Source organism: Vollenhovia emeryi, unplaced genomic scaffold (genome assembly GCF_000949405.1).
Source record: "Vollenhovia emeryi isolate VEMERY1.0 unplaced genomic scaffold, V.emery_V1.0 DF939227.1, whole genome shotgun sequence".
Lineage (NCBI taxonomy): Eukaryota > Metazoa > Arthropoda > Insecta > Hymenoptera > Formicidae > Vollenhovia > Vollenhovia emeryi.
The window spans coordinates 93023-100852 of NW_011967139.1; the positions used below are offsets into that span (position 1 = coordinate 93023).

A 7830-nucleotide genomic window follows, 5' to 3' on the forward strand; every position below is an offset into this window, starting at 1 on the left:
AGGGATCCCAAGCGTGGCACGGCAAGGGTGCGTTTTACGTCGGCCGCCATTTACGTGGCGTATGGGCAGGAAGACGGCCAAGCGTGTAGAGGTAGCTGGCGGTGGGAAAATCCTCCGCGCGACGCCGAGGACGACGACGACGGGCTCGCGTGTCCAGCGTCGGCGTAGTGAGACTCCCTCGCCGGCGAAACACCCCTGACCCACCTGTTACTATCGGCAGTCTATCTGACCACGCGAGAAAGAGATGGAGAGAGAGAGAGAGAGAGAGAGAGAGAGAAGGGAGGGAGGAGAGCGAGGGAAAGAGAGGAAGAAGGGGTGAAAAAGGGAAATCGCGCCGCGCCTCTCGAACTCTCTCGCGCGTGACCTTTGTGACCACAGTGGAAAACACTTGCGATGTCGACCCGAGGAAAAATAACACGTCGCTTGTAGTAATAGGCACCCTCTTTCTCTCTCCCCCTCTCTCCCCGTCTGCCACCCTTTCTCGCCGTATCACCGTACCGATCGTGCCTGCCACCCCAAATTTGCATACGCTTCTCCTCCCACCTCGTGACTCGCGGACCATAAAGATGTCCGCGCCAGCTCGGGCACGAGGCGAACCCCCATTGTCTACCATCGCATCGTGCTCCGGTTAGGAGCGTCCCCGTCGAGAACACTTCCGGAACGTCGCGTTACCCCGGTCGCCCCGCGAGTAATTGCGTATCTCGATCATTTTCATTAATATCGGAAACGACGCGCGCTTCCCTGGCTCGTCGAACAAACATCGGGGTCGTCCCCGTCTCCATTTCCGATTATCGTCGCGCATTTCATCTCAACGCGAGAGTATAGCCGACGAGCGGACATGTCGGCCGATCGCCCCGCGAGTACAAACGCGCCGATCGCGCGGAAAATCGGATAATTAATCGTCGAGAGCGGCGCGTCGAGGGCCGCCGGATCAGGGACCACCCTCCCGCAGGAGGGACGAGAGCGGGGGTGGACCCCCCGTGTACCTTTTCACCGATTGCGTTCCTCACGGGCATGGTGGTCTCGCGGCGTCGCATCGCGGCGCGGCGTGGCGTCGCGCCGATTACCGTCGGGCCGAGCGTCGCAACCCCCGCGCGATCGCACCGCGATCCGGCGTGCAGCCGTAACGTAGGCAGGGCCCGGCGCGGCGGCGGGACACGCCACGCATATCACAGTAGAGAACGTGCCCGGCACGGGTCGGACGTCCTGTTGCGCCTGACGAGCGTACGACGACGGCGGCGGCGTCGGCGCGCGAGTGAGGTCGCTCCGGTCTGACCGTAGCGGAGTCGCATCACTGACTGAGCTTCGCTTTCCTCCTCGTGCCGGGGCCCTCTCTTCCACCCCTAAGCTGGGCGCTTGCAGCTAGCGCGTCGATCCTCCGGGGCTGGAGCTTTCGATACGTTGGCGCCACCTCGCTGCTCGTGAAAGAAATCACCGATCGCGCGGCCTAGGGGCGCCGGCGATCACTCGGGCGGGAGGACGACCCCGCGGAGGAGAACGGAGGACGCTAATGCTCCAGAGTGGTCTCGCGAAACTTTTGTTTTAGAGAATATTCCCCCGCGATCCCTCGAGTAAGACACAACCCCCGAGTTGTTGTAACACCTGGCGCTTTTTGCAGACCGAGAATTTTTCCGTCTTCTTGTCTCGAAAATGCTTCAGTTGCCGAGCAAATTGCTCTCGAAGATGGTGATTATTCTACGTACAATTTAAGTAAAATTCTGTTTGTACGTTCTTTATACAATTCTATACTAATGGACCGATCTGTACCAAGTTTGGCATGGTTCTTCGGTAAGATTCTAGGATCGAAAAGTATAATAGGCTATCTTTAATCTGCACCCCCAGAAAGGATTTCTGTTGCCGAGACGAAAAATATTCTTGACGCATTTATATTTCTCACAACCTCATTTAGTATAAAAATAAGACAATATCAAAATAAAATCAATAATTATTCTCCTCTATCGAATTAAAAAAGATTGACTTACTATATTGAGACGGGAGTAACTTATATAAATGTAAATTTATATATTATTATTGCGTGTATAGAATAAATTTTCCCTCCAACGCACGAAGTTGGCACCACGATATGCGACAAAAGACGACATATACTATCATTTTATTCTACATTTTAGAATTTTTCATTTAAGATTAAAATATTTCTTTCTCTAATAAATATGATTGGCGCTATATCGATCCTATTTTACGATACATTGAAGTGTAATAGCATTAGATCCGGAAGTCTTTTCTGTGGGTGTGGATAGCTTTTGGAATCGGTATTGTGTATTTTTGTACATTGCCCGAGAGAAGCTGGAAAAATTCATTTGAACAGAATTGAGATATGCAAAAAAGATATTGAACAAGAATGATCTTCACAAAAGGGTATTCAAGATAAAGGAGGCCCGAGCGAGGCCGCCAGTCATGTATAAATTTCGAACGAGAATGATGTCGAAGTACGTTCGAATGTAGAATAATAGAGAATATTATTTTTAGTCGTGTTTCTAAATAAAAAATATTATATTTAAGCTTTTAGTTGTCTTCGTCTAAAATATTGAAATATTCCCAATGCACACATGGCGCATTATTTACAATTATAATCTTTTTTAATAGGAACTACTGCACTTCAATTATCCTCATCCGAAGACAAAAAGGATATTGAGTGATAAAATATTATTTATAACTCCAATTCCTTTTTTAATATACTAGAAATGACAAAACGCGCGCTTCGCGCGCGCAATTTGTAGCTGAGCATTGTGTATTTAAAAAATTTTTGTACACACGCAAAGAAGTAATTGTATGCGCAACGTCACTTAAAAATAAAGGATAATTTATCACTCACTGATACGATTCGCAATAGCAGCGTTGTACATCGTTAACTGTATATGTATGGTAAACGGTAAAAATACAAATATGTATATGATTAGTATAGAATAATTATAAAATCGAAATTATTGTATTAAATATACTTTATATTTTATATTTTTAAATAAGTATTTATTAAATTAAGTATATAGAATACTGAAAAAGTCTTTCTTTTACATATAAACTCACAAAATTTTATACGTATGGTTTCGTCTCTAACACTTATTCGAATCCACGTTCAAATAATTTGAATAAATAAAATAAAAACACAAAACAGATGCTTTATTTTGCACAAGTAGCAAATAATATAAAGATATGTAAGACACTTATCTTACGATTTCTCCGCCGTTGCCCGATGCCACCGAAGCCTCCTCCTCCTCTCAGATATCCTTGTTGCACTCACACAACACTCACTCGCAAAAATCATCGATCGCGCGAAATTTCGGGCACTCCCGTACGCGATGTGAAATACCGCAAAACGCACAAAATAATAAATATCGCGTGACTTTTTGTCATATAAATTACTCAAACTAACCACTTGCATTCTTGATTCGGAAGAATATTGGGATAAATCACTTTTGAATTGGCGATATAAAACGCAACGCGAGCATCGGAAGCATAATTTGCGGTAAAGAAGTAGTTATTAGTCCGCAACGTGCAATAAGCGACTTTCTTTACTTCCGGCCCGTTCGAGTTGCGAAGAATGACAGAGCGAATTACAGCGCGAACGCCGAAGTCGCACAAATTTCTCTCTTTTTCCCGAAAATGGAACAGATTACACGAAACCGATAGATAATTAAAAGTGCGGTGCGTAAACGAGATGTAACCGCGACAAAGTACCACGGTTTACATTCATATTTTAGATGAGTTGATAAAGAGATACGTTGATAAAGGGCCGTCGCCGCAACTTGCAAATCGTTTCTCATTACAAGTTGTAGAAACTTGATAATTAATCGAGGAACGTTACTTGTTACTGATAAAGGTGTCCAAATTAATAGCGTTTTATCCCTGCATTCATCGCGATCGAGTCTTGGAAACCGATAACGCAAAAGTAATAAGCAAACGTAATAACACGCACGGAGCGACTCTCGCTGCTGCCTGCCGGCACGACGTTCGGCGAGCGAGTGAGAGCGCGGCGACCTTCAGGTACACGATGGCACGCAAAAACATCGTACGTCATCGCGCCGAGTGAAAAACAACAAAAAAACGTTGAGAATTCGTTGGCCTACCCACGCAATGGAAAATTCCGTACTTAATATTTTATTGCACATTACTTTGTTCCGTGACTGTTGCTACGTTTTGCGTATTATTCCGCGGACTTATTGGTATTGATTAAATTAACGATTAATTCTGTTTAATCGAGAAAATATTTCGAAACAGAAATCGTTGTTACTTAAATTCTACTTAAAATCTATTGTAATTACTAAGATTAGAGATTTCACCTTAATAGTTGGTGTATACAAATGTATATTTCTAAATTGCAAATCTTCATTTACTATGAATCTAAAAGCGAAGTGAAGCACACCGCGCTTCGAGAAGATCAATCGACATCGCGGAAAAGAGGCCTCAGCTGTTCGATATTAATGACAATCGCGCTGGTAACATCTCCTTTTTAGAAAGGGAAACTATTGAATTGAAGTTATCTTCAGCTGAAAGTAGAAATAAATATAAAAATAAACAATACGTTGGAATATTTTTAAAGGGGAATATTATTTAAAATTGTAACTTTTTAAACATAAAGACTATCACGTATTCAAGCAAAGTGGTCTTTATCTAGAGATAAGATACTGAGGTATTTCGAAGTAGAATATTATTTGTAATTATAATCTGCTTCAATTAAAACTATTATACCTGAGGGAAGTTAAGTTCAAGTGAAGACAGATAAAATCAGATTTACATAAACTGTACACGTGTATTCTTCAAGTTATCTTGCTACATATATACATAATACGCAGTAATATGTAACAGTGTGCACGAGTATCGTTACAATTCTAAAATATGCGTCCTAAGCATCTTAAATTACGCCGTAATTCCCCGTCAAGTCGCGTTTGTACTCAGAAAAGCAATATGTATTATCATAAAAATATCATAAAAGCTCCAAGACGTGGCGTATTCCGGAGGTACGACCGAAAATTTGATCGACGTCTCGTGGAATCATCCTCATGCCTGCGCGATTCACCAATGCGATGTATTGCAATCCAACGAGCGTGGCTTATACGTCAAGACGCTCTATGAAATTCACTTTAAACGATCCATAATTCGCGTGAGATTTCAGCACGGAATACCATTTACAACTTTATTGCCGTGTATTTCGATACACGTGTATATTTTAATATATTTTACACACGTGTTGAATTTTTGATTTTGCAAATGTTTCTCGTATTACGCAGCACGTTAAAACGTAAATAGGATTCTATTCTGTATTCACGGGCACGAGTGTGTACGGATTATCTCGAATCGGCTTAGCCGCGCATTTATACGAAAACTATTTTCAAGTGAAAACTTACAACTTATAACAATGGCATGCGAAACGAAAAACGTAATACGGGCCACATTGGGAAAAAGTGGCCGTTCTCCCGAGTCGACATTTCGGTACTGTTTTGACACTTTTAAGGCTAATTTACACCTACTTGGCTGATCTATCCACCTACGTAGACCAGCAATAACCTACTTTGATAACATTATATTTTTTTACTCCTCCCTTGAATCTTTAATTCTAAAGATTGACTTTAGCTCCTACTTGAAAGGACCTACTTTAATGCTAAATTGGCAAAAGTAGAAATTTCCGATACCATCAGTTTTAAAGTAGAAGTAAATTTTGTACTTGCAGTTCGACCTCTTTTACTGTCTTAGGTCCTACTATATAATAAAATTAAAGGTTCGACATAGGGCCCAAATTTCGACTCGGGCTTATTTTAATTGTTCACGAAACAAATGTCGAAATTTCCAGATGTATTCGTTCGAAACCCCGCATAATTTTCATATTGACAGCTACTATAACTAACGCTCGGGCGTCGGTGCCGGGACAACTTAATTACCTTCCATCTATTTTCCCTCTTCATTTTTGTAACTGCCATCGCGCTTATTTCCGCTCTGCTTCCATAAAAATTCATGCGCAAACAACTCACGACAGGTGGTCAATGCAATCTTTCTCCGTAAAGTCCGAAAATTAAAACGGTACCGTTATATTGCAAACGTGCCCGACAAACTTCCCCGTCCGCGGAATCGCGTAGTTGGAAAAAAGCGAGCTTTTCAGATCAAACAAATGTGCAAAAAAAAATACGCAGCAAATATGAAAACAAATGTACGGCCTTGAGAAAATGTAATACGCGGATTAGAGAGATTTTTCATGGCGCAACGCGATGTGACTTGTCATAGTTCCCTCCCAAGTTTGCACGGCGGATCACCGCTGTCTCTTTGCAGCAGATCAAGCCGAGACGAGGAGTTGCTTGCGAGCCGTCCCCTCATTTGTCACCCCGAAATTCGAGGTAGCGAGGCATCGGAAAACGCCAGCGGCGCATTATTACGTCGCGCGGAAAAGAGATGGGGAAATGTCGATTGCTGAACTTTGACAAAAAAACATCATATAATAAGAATTCTTCAATGTCGCCAGCGATGATTAACAACGTCAGTGTTTTCTTGACCATGCCTGGAATTTTTTTTAATAATACAGAAAATTTATTGCGAAAAATATTACCTCAGCCAGGGTTCGAACCTGGTCCTCCCTGCGCTCTAGGCGGGCGTCTAACCAATTCGACCCCCGAGGCATATGATGAATAAATTATTCACCACTGACCTAAAACATGGCGTTTCCCACGCAATTGGGAAAGGGGGAGGGAGGAGGGAAAACTTAGAAATCGCGTACTCGACAGTTCTGCGTACGGCCGACAACCCTTATCGGCGCGCAGATAAAAAAAAGTCGAAATAAACGCGTTGACAACATCTTTATACTGTCATTGCGACAAATATTATCATATGCCTCGGTGGTCGAATTGGTGAGACGCCCGTCTAGAGTGTAGGGCAATTCATGCGCAAACAACTCACGACAGGTGGTCAATGCAATCTTTCTCATGAAAACAAATGTACGGATTCAAATCCTGGCTAAGGTAATAATTTTTGCAATAAATTTTCTGTATTATTTAAAAAAATACCAGGTATGGTCAGAAACCACTGACGGTAAAAAAAAGTCATAGTTGAACTTTCTACATTCGTGGGCGAACGGCATTTTACTCTTTGAACCGCAGGTGAGTGGAGATGGGAATAATTTTCCACCTGGTAACATCATCGCTGTTTGCATTAGGATTATTAATTACAGCATGACTGCGCTTTATGCAGAAAGATTATAATACAGCTCGCATGCGGATCTCCCTCGGCCGAGAGGGATGTTTGAAGTCGCGATATAATGCGTCTAACGGCTGGAACGTCTCTAATTCTAAACACGGCTGTCTGACTGACGTTACACATGCTCGTTGGGAGAGCACCCTTTCCCTCTGAACGGATAAAATCGTGAAGCAGACGGTTACACTTATCGTTCCAGATGTACCATGGGAATACGCACCATTGTTTCACTTTTCACACGTCAAATAGCTAATTCGCGCGTTCACAATAGAACACATTTCCGACTCTGTATTTCAACTGGTATACGAGACTTAAATGTGCACTTCGACTCTCTTTTCAAAGAGCACGTTCAGAAGGTACACGTGGCGTACAAAATATTCCCTAGCTCGCATTTCCATTGTACTCTTTGACACACAATAGTGACGAAAACTTCAAAATTATTTGAAATTGATGTCTTTCCATTCATTTGTCAGCCATTACTTAACATTCGGACACTAAAATTAAACTTAAAACTCGATGTTCATGACTGTATATACATTTTACAGGCTACACAATCCGCGAGAAACGTTTAAAGAGTCAGAGTCATTTTGCGTAAAATGTACAAAATGCATACCAGAAAAATGTATATAGGGGAAC

General features: G+C 42.7%; 1 protein-coding gene across 5 annotated transcripts in view; it reads right to left on the reverse strand.

Annotated features, from left to right (window-relative positions):
* The window catches only part of LOC105560566 (synaptotagmin-7), a 219939-nt gene that overhangs the window by 58476 nt on the left and 153633 nt on the right, over positions 1-7830 (reverse strand). The window contains exon 1 of one of the 5 annotated variants that reach the window (XM_012009781.1): positions 987-1024. The exons of the other annotated variants lie outside the window; for them this stretch is intronic. The gene's annotated coding sequence lies outside the window, so the exon portion shown is untranslated. Of the gene's footprint in view, positions 1-986; positions 1025-7830 lie in introns of those variants that run through there. 5 annotated transcript variants of the gene reach the window in all.